Source organism: Anas acuta, chromosome 9 (genome assembly GCF_963932015.1).
Source record: "Anas acuta chromosome 9, bAnaAcu1.1, whole genome shotgun sequence".
Classification (NCBI taxonomy): Eukaryota; Metazoa; Chordata; class Aves; order Anseriformes; family Anatidae; genus Anas; species Anas acuta.
Genome location: NC_088987.1, coordinates 12,160,401 through 12,173,666, shown reverse-complemented (window position 1 = coordinate 12,173,666; position 13,266 = coordinate 12,160,401). Strand labels below are relative to the sequence as shown.

Here is a 13,266-nt window from a genome sequence, read left to right as displayed (position 1 = left end):
TATTCCCATTTGCCAGGACGGAACAGCATGAGATTACAGGATTTGGCAGAGGTCACAGTGGAAAGGAAGCCAGGTCTTCATATCAAACATCTGCTCAGTGGAGTGAGCTCATCTACCTTGGTTTCCCACAGAAGTCGGTCTGTCTCTCTGGCCCAAAAGGTATTTTATTTTTCACAGAAGATGAGCAGGCCCACAGAAGAAAAATGTCAGTGAAATTACCAGGCTAGTTCACAGCACTCACCTGAGTTTTAAGACACCACAATGAAACAGCAGCAGTGATGCCAGCTGTGGGTACCTCAGCAAAGAAGCAATGTTTGAGATTTGAAGGTAATCTAATTTCATTGCTCCAACTGTCTAGGTAAGAAAACTCCAAGAACTGCAAAGTGCAGAGAATGGTGAGGCTTCTTTCTGGAAGGCTGGTAGTTGAGACACTACCAGACAGCTTGGCTTTTCTAAGCATAAAATTGTTGAGGTGAGGGTAAATCACTTCTGGGATTCACGGTGGTAAACCGTTAGGAGAGCCAGCCTAGCTAAGGATATGTTCCCCTGTGCCCATCAGGGGACTGAGAGGTGTCACAGAGATGGGGATAACAGAAGTGGGTGGTAAGAGAGGTTTTGGTACTTAAAGTCTGAAATAAAACAAGATGATCAGTGTTGGGGATGACAAGACCACTTACGCACCCTGACTAGCCTCACCTGAGGCCCCCACCCAAAAGCCCCTGCCCGCAGCCCCCTGCCAGCCCAGCCTGTGGCCATACTCTGGGTTTATCACATCCCTACTCTGCCCAGCCATGTGGGCTGTCAGCCACCCCATCCTACTCCATCCCATGTCATGGCTGTGTCTGACCCTGCTTCCCCTCACTGGGCCTCATCCTGCCCTGTTTCTGCTGTTTCCCCAGCTCAGCTGGGGGTGTCAGGAACTGTGATGGGCCCATTAGAAACAGCTCAGGGGTGGGAACGTGACTGGCCCCAGCTGCAGCGGGTGGTGCAGTGCCCTTGCTGACAAGAGTTGCTCGGTGTGGGCTGTGCTGCAGTCCAGGCAAGCGGATAGGAAGGGAAGATAAGAGCGGTACGTCAGCGTGGAGAAAAGAAACTATAGCACACAGCACCCCAGCTTCCTCATGGCAGGAGATGGCTAGGCAGAGCATAACATGCAGTGGGAGCCAGGGATGCTGAAATGGTGGAGGTAGAAGATAGATGTTTGTGAACTGAGCATGCAGAAGGGAGAGGAAAGGTGCCTGCTTAAGCATTTGATTATTTATGTTCTCTTTTTTGCAGTTCCTGAATTGGTGATTAGAAGTTTGTTATTTGGCAATGAATTAAATGAAGCAAAAAATCTTCCGGATTGAGGTTGTTTTACCTATTATATAATTCCCTCTGGGGCTTGCGTGTTTAGTAGATCTTACTGTAATGCGATAGCAATTTTCTGTTCGTGCAGGAGTAGCTAAGTAGTTTTGTTTTCAGTGTCTGGTCTGACTTTGATCTATTGTGTTAGTTCAGCTTGTTGCAGGATCAGTTTCTGAGCCAGCACTGTGGCAGTAATTTCTTCCTCAAGTCCAAGTTCCATTGTCACCACACCTGGCATTTGAGGTGGCGAGGTGTGATACATGCCATTAGAACAGCATGGCCCAGCGGTTAGCTTGCTGCAATCAGGATCATCTGGTTCGTGTCACTCACCCAGTAAATGATTTCTTTATCACAAGTCACTACATATGATATGTGCAAATCAATTGACTGCTTTGGTACTGCAGATAAAATGAGTAAAACAAGATTTATTGTTTCTGTTATCCTGTTAGATTTTAATGTCTGAACTTGGTTCACATAAGCCTGAAAAGCATGAGCAGTTTTCAAAGACTGAGACAGACAGATGTTATGGCCTTTGCCTTTTGATTCCTTTTCCAGGACATACTGTTTAAGATTGTCTCCAATCGTTTGCCATTCAGACCTGCTTCAGTGAGACATTTAAGAGTGTTTTCTGTTGAGTCTGTGTTTAGCCCTGTTGTTCTGAGTGAGCCTATGCAAGGCTTCAAATGGCTTTGAGGTCTCTTGAGCATTTTGCTGATTCTAGTCCTGGAAGGCTATGAAACTGAGAACAATCTTATATTACATTTGGCAAACATTTTTGTTTCCTCATTAATATCTTTAGACACAGTCCTCTCTTTTCTCTCCAAAATTTAAGAATGAATTTCACAAGTAATTTTCTTTAACAGACTGAAGCCAAATCCATGGAGTCAAGCACTGTCATCAGGACTGCAGCCAGGAGCTGAGGAAAGACACTGGTTTCACTAGTCCACTTGTTTGATGCTACTCCTGCTAATTTTTGTCACCTCTGCTGTCTCTGGACACCACCAGACACTGAGGAGGCCACCTAAAACAAAGGTAAGAGCACAGGGAGGAGGACATCCAGTAGAGCCAGTCTGCACTAATGCCTAGATCAAATAGTAGCCATGCAACCCCAGAAGGTAGCTAAAAGCAAGGGATTGTCACAGTGTGGGTGTGTTTCCATTAAGTAGTTTAGACTTAGTTCTTGGGCGTACAGTCCTTAATATTCTGAGCAGTGATTTGGAGTACACAATAAAATTGAGACTGATGAGTTGTTGAGGTGACACAGATTTATGGCAATGTTAGATAAGGATGATGATGCACGAATATCTGCAGTGCATATTCACTGAAGTCAAATATACAGTCATACTTCCGTTACCAAAATACAGTCTATACTTACAGGATGATGATAGGGCAAAGGAAGGTTTCTGAAAGACTGGGTATTCACACTGTACAGTCAGCAGAATTCAATACCATAAAGGGAAGGTTTAAAGGGAAGGGAGGAAAGCTGAGGTGCACGGGAGTAGTAGTCTGCTAAGCTGTTTTGCTCAGTTCAAGTATGTTATTTTAGTCTGGAGCCAAAATTTAAAGAAAGCTGCTGAAAATATGGATAGAAGACAACAGGTATAAGTTTAGAGTATTCGAAAACATTATATTGTTTGATAAATAATATGTGATAATGCAATTAAATATCAATGTGCATGGAAAATGAGGCCAAACCACAGTAGAAAAGGTAGTTTTAAATTCCATCATTATCAAAGGACAAACTTTTGGATTCTATAAATTGTATGAGAGCATGAATTTAATTCTTTTGGGGAACTTTTGTTTTTGCTTTTTTAACAAAGTTATACATATAGTTGAGACTTGTGTGTCATATTTTCCTCTTCTGTTAGAGCACACTAAAAACAGAAGTACTTCCTCAGGTTTTCCTGTAATGATACCTTAAAGTTACTAGTGAGGTGGGACTGGTGAGCATTGATGTACTATGGCATTACTGGTGACATTTGTTAGTCTCTCACCCATGAGCTGGTCTATTTACTCTGCCATTGCTTTTGCTGATGTTTGCTGGGAGCAGACCTTGGGCAGCACAGTGTCCTTTTTTTCACCTATGTGCCTGAGCCATGTTCTGCCCTTCCTCTCACCCTGCCTCAGGTTGCTATTTAATGTCCTTACCTCATGCCAGTCCAAGACTGCTTTCCAAGATCTGTCCCCACTTCTACCCCAATATACATTTTTCATGCTTTTTCCATGGGATGCCCCATGCTTCTGCCCTCGCTATTTCTGTACAATTGTATTTCCAACTCCTGCTGTTAGCAGTTTCGTTTTCTTTCCAGCTGCTGCACTGGTCTCTGTTCCAATACGTCTTCCATGTGGCTCTATGCCCAGATCTGAACTATACACTCTCTTTCTCCTGGTAAATAGGAGGCAGGATGCCAGCAGTGATTCCTCATAACTTACCTGTTTGTTCCCTAACAGTGTCTTTGGTGCTGGGCAAATGAGACTTTGCCTATATGCAGTTGGGCTGGTGCTTGCTGAATGTACTTAATGTAGCCAAAATAGGGAACTCAGTTACGGGGATCTGGCCAAAATATATTCTGGCTGGAAGCCTGATTCTTCGTGAAATTGGACAGATGTGGTGTCAAAAAGCATAGTTCTGATAAGTACACATCCCTCCCAACCAAATTATAAGCCTCTTTTAGAAAGGTGAAAATAGAATTAGCCTCCAATGAGGAAAAGGTCACTAGAATTATAAAAATATAGGCCAAACTCCCCATCTCATTTTCTGGGAGTTTCTTTCAACTAGCCATTGTTTTGGCTGGAGTATGCCATAAGAACCAAACCTGGGGCTTGAAATCCTATGGAAAATGTTGGCCCAAACTGTTCAGGTTGCTTATATCATTAGTAATTGAAGACAGCAGCAGAGAGTTTCACTCAAAAGTAAGTAGTTGTTCTAGCTATTTCCTTTTCAAGATGTTCAGGTGCTGAGCTCCTGCTGGTTTCTGAAAAAGTAGCTTCAAGGTAATTTCTAGCTAGTCAGAAAAAGTGAAGTGTCCTGATCACCTGGCACTTCAAAATGAAAGGTTTTCAATTTCTGCCAGGTATCTGTTGGTCTTTTAGGCTGCCTTTGACTAGGAATAAGAAAAGGATGCCATTTAAAATATTTGTCCATGTATAACAGTATTTTACTCTGTAACTTATTAACATTTTCTCTGATGCTTTCAAAGAACTACAAGACCCAGACTACAGAAGCAGAGGTCTCAGTCTGGAAACTGTTCCTAATTTCTCTCTCTTTTTTTTTTTTTTTTTTTTCATTGAGGAAACTTCCTGTCTGCAGTGAATCAATGGCAGACTGAAAATCTCTGCATTGCATAGATATGCCCTGAGTCATATTCTCCAATTGCCTCAGATTGCAGCTGAAAGTACAAAGATGAAAGCTGTCTTCTACAGTAGCGTGACTATCTTAAATGCCGCCCTTTGACGTTGCATGACTTAGAGCATAATGTAAAGTGAAAACTCAAAAATAATGGTAACCTTATTGTTAGAGAATGAAAACTTAGCAGCTACCTGGTTGCCAGGTTAATGAAGTAGAGCAGAGGTATAACAGAGGCAGTGTAGTCATTCAATATTGAAAGTGATGGATGGTGCAGCTTAGGCAGCTTAAATATTTTTCATCATTTCCTGGTATGTCATGGTAGGGTTCTTAACATGGCACCATTGCAGCTCAATAGCACTTCCTGAAACCTATGGGTAAAAACTAGTCTCAATATAGAGACATACTACAGACATAATCTGAGATGTATAGAGATGAAGTACATTGTATAAAATATTCTTTAGTAAGCTTTACAGTAATTTATAAAGGATTAGTAATTTATAAAAGATTATCTTTTACATGCCATATAAAAGATCATCTAAGAAATTTCCACCAATTGCTGAAAGGGTTTTAAACTTCCAGGATAAATAAGCTTTTTTACCCAAGACTGTTTCCTTGTCTCTTTTTATCAAGATTCTTTGAGTGACGTACATGGTGATGGATGATGCTGAGCAATAACATGTATTCATGTTATCTAATTTTTCTACAGTGGTTGCTAAATAGCATCACAGTTTTATAGACCAGCTATTGCCAACAGGAAAGTTCAACATCCTTCAGACTAAAACGAGTTGGTGGTGAAATGATTGCAACTGGGTATTCTCCTCCATCAGCTCCTCAAACATGGAACACACTCCTCTTCTCTGGGCCCAACTTGAAAGTTTACCTTCAGTTAGATACTGGACAGAAGACCCAGGGTTAAATCCTAATTCTTGCAACCTACTCACATAGTGATGGGTGGATGTTCTAGTATACATCCAGATGTTGACTTGGTCTTGTTAACTCAGATGCAAAGAAATTAAAAGAAAGAGATCTAGCCATACTGAGGTAGGACGGATCTGTAAGTCAAGATGAGAGGTATGCTAGCTCAAGAAAATGTTGTAGGGTGCTGTTCTTGCCTGTCCAAATGGCGATTTTAACACTGAGTGTTATCAGCTGGTTTGGGGTCCTGAGCTGCAGTGTACAGTCTGGAGGTACATCTGCTCCATCATCTGTCCTTAGTATAGAGACAAATCCTTTCATTCTCTCAGCTGTGTATTAGGACCACAAGGTCTTTTGGGTACTGCCTTTCTGCCAAAGTGCTTTTGTACTACACCTTGTCTTATGTGAAGCCTGATCTCAGCAGAGTCACACTGTCTGTGGGTGGCAATAAATCCTTGTCTGATTAATGCGGTTTTGCTGCAGTCTGTCATAACCCCATAAAATGCACTGGTTTCCAGTTTGCTAGGTGGTGCAGCTTATTCGCTGCCTTTGACCTAGGAAACCATCAGGACTTGATCTATTCTTCCTTACCAAGCCCATTCCTGCCAATGTATCGCCACAGCAGTGGTCAAGCAGAGCGTCTCCACTAAATCTGCACACTGGGGAACCAAAAGAATTACTGAGAGCCCGCCTTTGCCTATCAAACCCTCCCTCAATCTAACAAAACTGCATAGATTGACAGGGCAATAAACATGAGCTATGTTTTGGGTGAGGCTTCTGCTTGGAGGGGTGGGGAAGAACACAGGTCACTGAGTGTGAAGAACTTATTTTTGTAGTCAAATAAATGTTAATATATAAGATGGGTTTGTCTTCTTCCATAAATATGAAGGTATACAAGCCACAAGACAACTCAACAAACAAGCTGACACTGTCTATCAATAAATGATGACAATAGGGAAGAAGGAGATAAAAAACTCATCCCCAAAACATGAGGAAAATATTTAGTGCTTGAAGGTGAAGGCGCTGCCAACTCCTACAAACCTGTGTCTGCCTTGGAGGTGACCTAAACCAGAGAGCAGGACTGCACAGCAGAAAAAGAACCAGCTAGAGGCAGGCAGGAACTGGTTGCTACTATGGAGCAGAGAGCTGCAGCTCATGGGGTTATTTCCATCTGACAGCAGCATGTGTGGTATGGTAGTGCTCAGCCACCTGTCTCTTTGCTGTAAGGATTCTTCATGGATTTCCCATGTGACAACTTCTGAAAAAGAAAAAAAATCTGCTATCTATTCATGAAATACAAATCGTGCCATATGGCTGCTATGCAATAAATCAAGGCACACATAGATGTTTTTTTTCTCTTGTCTGATGCTCACCACCCCACCTAAGTTTTGCTTCATCCACAACATAACAAGAAGATCCAAAAGCTTTACATCTTCGGGCTTCATTACGTTGGTCTCTGTTCAGACAGACTGGACAGAAGATGTATGCTAAACAAATCAGGAGGAATGTCTGAGTGCACCCAACTGAAACAGATTTGTTTTCCGAATATATAAAAGCTTTTTTATCACTCCTGGCACATACATTTCAAAAGTGTTATACTGCAGGAACTCTTATTCTAAGACTTCTGTGTAGCAGTGGTTGAAAGATTAAGGGTTGCTTGTTAGAATATATTGTTCTCTCAAGGAAACTTGTAGTCATAAGAAAGGGCTGGCTGTATAAGCCTTTGGAAAAGGATGGACGTAGGTAATCAGAAAATCTATATCTTGGTTCCCTAGTGGGAGGCATCAGCTCTCAAATAACCCCCGCTCTACAGCCTTCCAATTACAGACTCTTGAATAACAATGAGATGGCAAAAGAAAGCTACTAGTTAAATATGGCATGTGATTGTCCCAACCTCAGCAGGGCCTGCTGATGCTGCAGTGCAGGTGTGTGGTGGTGCACAGTTTCCTCTGTATCACTGTCGATGGTAAAAGGGCAGAGGGATTCATTCACAGCAGAAAATGGACTGAACCAGCCAACTCCTCTGCACCAGTAGGTGAAGTCTCATAGTAACCAATTGGTGAAAGGAATTCATGAACTCAGCAAGGAATCGCAAAAGAAAGGAGTCCGAACTGTTGCCAGTCTGTAGCAGACCGGCACATTTTCCAACAGCTCAAGCCTGCATGAATGCTCAGGAACCTTTTGTAGGAAACCATTCACCAGATGAATGTAGCCCTCATTTCTGCTTGCCTCAGAATGCAACAAAATACATTCATTGTTCTGAAAGGTCTCTTGCCATTTCTACTTCTGAACATAAATTAGAGACAAAAACGAGATTTATTCTTTCCATCAGTGCTCATTTAGCATTGCTGTTTTCACTGTTCTAGTGCAGACTCGTTTGCCTCTACCATCTAGGATTTTAATTTAAGAAGGACTGGCGAGGTCTTTTCCGACAGATCTTCCAGTAGCAACCAAACCACTGCTCTTGCTGGGTTGCACCGTGAGGTGGCAGTGCAAACTGGGCTGACACTAGCGGAATGTCAATCAGCAGGGGCTGCGGGACTGCCATGAGCCAGCCCTGGTGTTCATATACTTTGAAAGGCCACTCCTGAACAGCAACAAAACCTCAAACAATGCTGTTGGGTTTTATCGTATCTCATTTCTTTCTGGTCCATAGGATGCGGAGGGCAACAATATTTTTTCTCCAGACACGAGCCTGTGCTGTGTTTCTGGATGTTGCTACTGAAAGTCTAGCAGCGGCATTTGATAGGCAGGCTTTCTGGTTGATTTCTGCTGGGAGAGCTGCATGTTTCTATGCAGGCTAAGATCCCACCTGTAACCATTTCTTCTGGTTTCACACATTTCCACATTTGTGGTTTTAGCAGTCTGATCAGTTCTTAGTTCCTCCACACATTTCCAGATTTATGATTTTACTTGTCTGAATTAGTTCTTGATACTGTAGTCTCGTAGTAAAATACACCCTGCTTTGTCTGAAGTACTATCGTTACTACTGCCTGCCACACATCAGCATTTATGTTGTAAAAGGAACTTATCTTTGATGGAGTTTGTGATCTTTTGGGAGCTAATCTGGAAATGCCAGGAGCAGATCATCAGCTGGAGACAAGGTGAACAGATTCAGTGGAGCAGGCTTTCTGTTTCTCATCCCTCTTCACCAGCCCTTCCCTCTAATGTTTCCCAGTGAGCTGTGAATGTTAGCACTGTCTAATACTTGAGTACTTGACCTATGACTGAGTACAGTCAAGTCTTAAAAGCTTGTAAATCAGAGTTCTGTTTACCTAGAAGCAAGGAGTTATTACTAAGCTTCATCTATGTACCTGCAACACTGGAGAGTAACATTTCTCCCAGTTATAATGACGGTCTTTTAAACCACAGCTAAATTTAATTTTAAATGATAAAAAGTGAAAAATCATGAAAAAAAGGACCTGTTATTATAGCAAAACATATCTGATCCCAGCCCAATGATCAAAAGGTGATCATTGATCATTTTAGTGGTATTTTCTAAATCATGAGTTCCAAGACACAGCTGCCAGTCCACCACCTTGGGAATTCACACTGACTACTCTGGTGCATTCATGAGAAACAGAGCACAGAAAATCTGAATACAGATCAGACAGAGAGAGCAAACTGAATGTCGTTGTGGTTCATGCAAGGCAGAGTATTTGTAGAATGCTGTCAGGAATTCAGGAGTAGGTTTTAGACACCTACTGCTACAATGCAGGAAGTCTGGGCTGTCTCCCAAATCTCTTTATTTCTCAGTAACAGAGAACAGGATTGCAGGAAAGGAAGCTGCAAAAATGACAAAACCCAGTCCTGCAACCACAGCAACTAGGAGATCATTGAGATACGCATTCTGTGAGTCCTTCTCTGTTAGGAAGCAGGAGAGACCTGGAATATCTCTTTCATCACATGGAAACTTCACTCAACCAAGTCTTTCTTCTCTGACTTGGGTAATGGCTGGGCTGTTATGGAATGCCATGGCCCTTTGTTGCTTCCTTTTTTCATTGGTAGTGATTAGGCGGGAGGAGACAGAAACAACTGGGGAGGGCTTATTCCTTGGTGGGGGGAAGGCCCAAACGCCCACAAGTATTTTCTGTGCCTCATAAAAAAGTACTCCTTTTCTTCATTGGAATTCCATAAGCAAAGCCCAGCATTTTCTTCTCTGGCAATGGCAAGTTTCCCTTGCTTAGGGGTAAGGAGAGAGCTCACCGCAGTTTTTCTGAGGAAAGGAAGAACCTTATTCATGGGAAGTTCTGAAAGGAAGAGAACACTCAATTCACTGATCATGTAGCCCCAAATAGCAGAAATTAAGGATTCAAAAATACATTTGTCAGTATCATTATAACTAAATAATAGGGAAGAATGCTGTTCTGCATTCTATCTCTCCTTGCTCCAACCCCCTGGCAGGAGGCTGGCCAGGTTACTTGAAATGGGATTTGATTATGACCTGCCAGCCAGAGCCTCTGCTGCTGTGCTTGGCTGCACAATGTGAGTGTGTCAGGACGAGTTCACTGCAAGGGAAACTCTGCTGAAGTCGAGAGAGTTGTACTAAGAACAAATCCAGCCCATCGTTAGCCTTTCTTCAGGGTGAATTAAGAGCTGATGCAAGCAGGCACAGGTCCCACAAGGTTGGCAGGAATCTCCTAAGAGACACAGGCCTGTTTATGTGGCAGTGCACTGCTCTACGACCTGGTGAATAGTCTAGTGCTTCTTGCCACACAGCAATCCTCTGCAGGTGGAGATATCACTAAGAACAAGTATCACAAGTGCTTATAGCTATGGAAAAAAAATTAAGAAATATAATCAGAAAATATGTCACTGATAAACTACTACTTAACATGAGACTGCAAACAACATGGAAATCTAATTTTGAGAGATCCACATGCAGTCATCACAAGTGAATTACTACTGTTACTACCATAGCAGTGCATTTGTCAGTTCCATTTTGTCACTGATCACATTACAGAAGCATCCAGCTAATTTACTTAGCTCATCATCCCAAATTACCATCTATGCCTGTCTGGCCAGCACTCATTGCCTTCCCTTCCCACTGTTCTCATCAGCTCTGTTTGGGACAGCTTCTGCATACCCGTGCTGAGCTATCAACATGGAGATCAGAACACATGAAGCTGAATATCTGAGGCAGCCTAGTGATTTAAACTTGATTTAAAATAAAAAACTTGTAAGTAGCATAGAGGCTGCTCCAAACATTGCATCATTTGTTGCAACCATTAATAGAGGAGAAAACACCAGTTTTTGAATGTATCTGCAACAAAGTTTTAGGCCTGCTGCATTGATCAGATGTAGAAATGAGAGGGCCTGGCTGCAAAATGGAGGCTCAAAATGTTCCATGAGGTCTTCAGCAGTATCCGAGGGTTTTGAAGTCTGTCTTCCAGGATTCTTTTCTAAGATTTTACCCTCACTTTCTTCTTTTTTTGCAAAACACTCTTCGGGGCCAAGTGTTCAAAAGAACCAACTTTGCAACAGGATCTCTGTCACCGAACATACAGTAGCACAACTACTTCTACTTGTACTACTATAGTAGTAGCACTACTACTTCTGTTGTCCAAAGGCAACAGAAATTAGCTTCAGACAAAGGTCTGGGCAGGCATGGTAAAAACTGAGACATCAGTGAATTAACATTTTTCCGGATTCCAGCAATAAATCAGGTATTAGTGTTTTTAGAGGTGGTGGCCATTATATTTTGCTGAAGATCTGTAACGCAACAGGGAGCTTCTGTCTTTTAGTAATAACAAGCCTGAAATACGGGTCACAAAACACATTAAAAGGTCCTTCTGTTACCTGCTTTGCAAAATCTCGTGGACTTTTCATGCAAACACTGGCTTAAAACCATGCCCAGGGACTGTACAAGCTTCTTCTTTACTGACAAACTCACCCTTTGCAGGTAGTATTTCTTGGATACAGCTTCTGTAGATGTATTGGGCTGTCACTACAGTGTCACTACACTAAGTTTTTTTTTTAGGTTTTGGTTTTACAGGGCAGAAATATATGTGGTATTCATTTGTAAACAGTGTGTCATATTCAGTCATTCAGTGAATGGCTGAGGTTGTACGTGCTGATGTGCAGTCTCTGGCATTTGGGATTTCTGAGAGAATGTTGTAAAGAAAAAAGGATCTGATTATTCAAACCAACTGTTTCTTCAGGGAGCAGGGCAGAAAGGGGTGGGACTGTTCTCTGAAACACTCTGAAATTGAGATGGCAAGTAACATGTGATGGAGAGACCACCAGTGGATCCCAGCCAGGTTTTGATTATGCTGGTTCAGATCAACACAAAAGAGTCAGTGACCTGCTGGATTTAAACGGTCAGCTTTACTGGTCCAATTCTACCTTTTATGTTAAATGGTTCTTTTAAGCTATTTTGGAAGCCCTTTGCCTGATGGAGGCTATAGAGAATGAGCTAAGTGCTCACTGCAGTTCAGGAGACAGCAGTGCTGAAGTCAGGGAAGCCCTGTCCACTCCTCCAATTGTAGGATTTGACCCTGGATGCCCTCATCTGTGGGACAATACTGGAAGGTGGCAGCTTTCCAAAATGTACTGAGTCACGTGTTAGCATTTCATACCCATCTGCAGCTGTGCCCAGCTGTTGTGCTGGGAGACCAAGATATGTGACAGTAGGAAGCAGAAGAAATAAACAACAGAAATACATTTACTTGTACATGTGAATGCACAGTGACCAGAACAGGTGAAGTGTGTGCAGCTTCATCTGCAGGGACTGCTAGGACAGGCTTGGGAGACACTGAGGTCTGTTCTGCGTTGTCACAGATGTGTTTGTATGTCCACAGACAGATCGCTTCGGTTTGCTTTCTCATATTTTTATCCACCTGTAAAATGGGATGTCTGTGATCTAATTGTGGGAAATTAGGGCTAGAAGCACACTTGGAATAAACTGAGTACAACTATGTGGTAGACCACGCAGCATCAACTTCACAAGGACCCTAACTCAATTTTCAGGTCAGAACAACAAGATGCTCAGCTGCTGGTAACATAGCCATCACTCCATCCATTTCTCTTGCCATGGACTGTGCATGGATAGGGGATTTGGAGTTTATGCTACACCCTGTCTTCTGTTTTAATTTATTGACTTACATGACACTCTTTGCCATGTTTCTACATATGTTGATGTAGATGAAGTTGAACAAGTAGGATAAAGCAGTCATTTAAAAGGACTGTGCATTTAAATAGAATGGATTGGGTTGGAAGAGACCTTAAACATCATCTAGTTCCAGTCCCCTGCCAAATAAAGACAAGACAGCTGATCTCAGTGCCAGAGAAACAAGCCTGAGGCTCAAGAGACTTAGGCTGAGTTCCTAATTCTGCTAGACCCCACAGAGAGGCTGAATTTAAACATTTTTCCTCTTAGCTGTTTGGCTTTGAACAAGACAGCATTTCTGAGTCTGCTTTTATAAAATGAGGTAGATGTATTCATTCATCTGCTTTACTAAGTTTGGGCTGATTAAAGTCTTCTCTGAAACCATGGGCCCAATTCTCCTCTTCCACAAATTGCAATCAGCACTAGCACTGATAAACTTCAGTTCAAGTGAAAATAAAGCAGATCTTTTCTTGGTGTCCATAAAGTAGGATTCGTCTGTCATTTCTCTTGGTGCTCATTCCCTGGTAGCAGGAGGTATTTTACTCTA

The 13,266-nt window shown here is 42.3% G+C and overlaps 1 protein-coding gene across 2 annotated transcripts in view; it reads left to right on the top strand.

The window, feature by feature from the left end:
• Positions 1–1,027: 1,027 nt before the first annotated feature.
• Positions 1,028–13,266, top strand: part of MB21D2 (Mab-21 domain containing 2) — a 91,160-nt gene continuing 78,921 nt past the window's right edge. The window contains exons 1-3 of one of the 2 annotated variants that reach the window (XM_068692021.1): positions 1,031–1,186; positions 1,279–1,350; positions 2,211–2,379. The gene's annotated coding sequence lies outside the window, so the exon portion shown is untranslated. Of the gene's footprint in view, positions 1,235–1,278; positions 1,351–2,210; positions 2,380–13,266 lie in introns of both variants that reach the window. The other variant, XM_068692020.1, reaches the window with a different exon arrangement.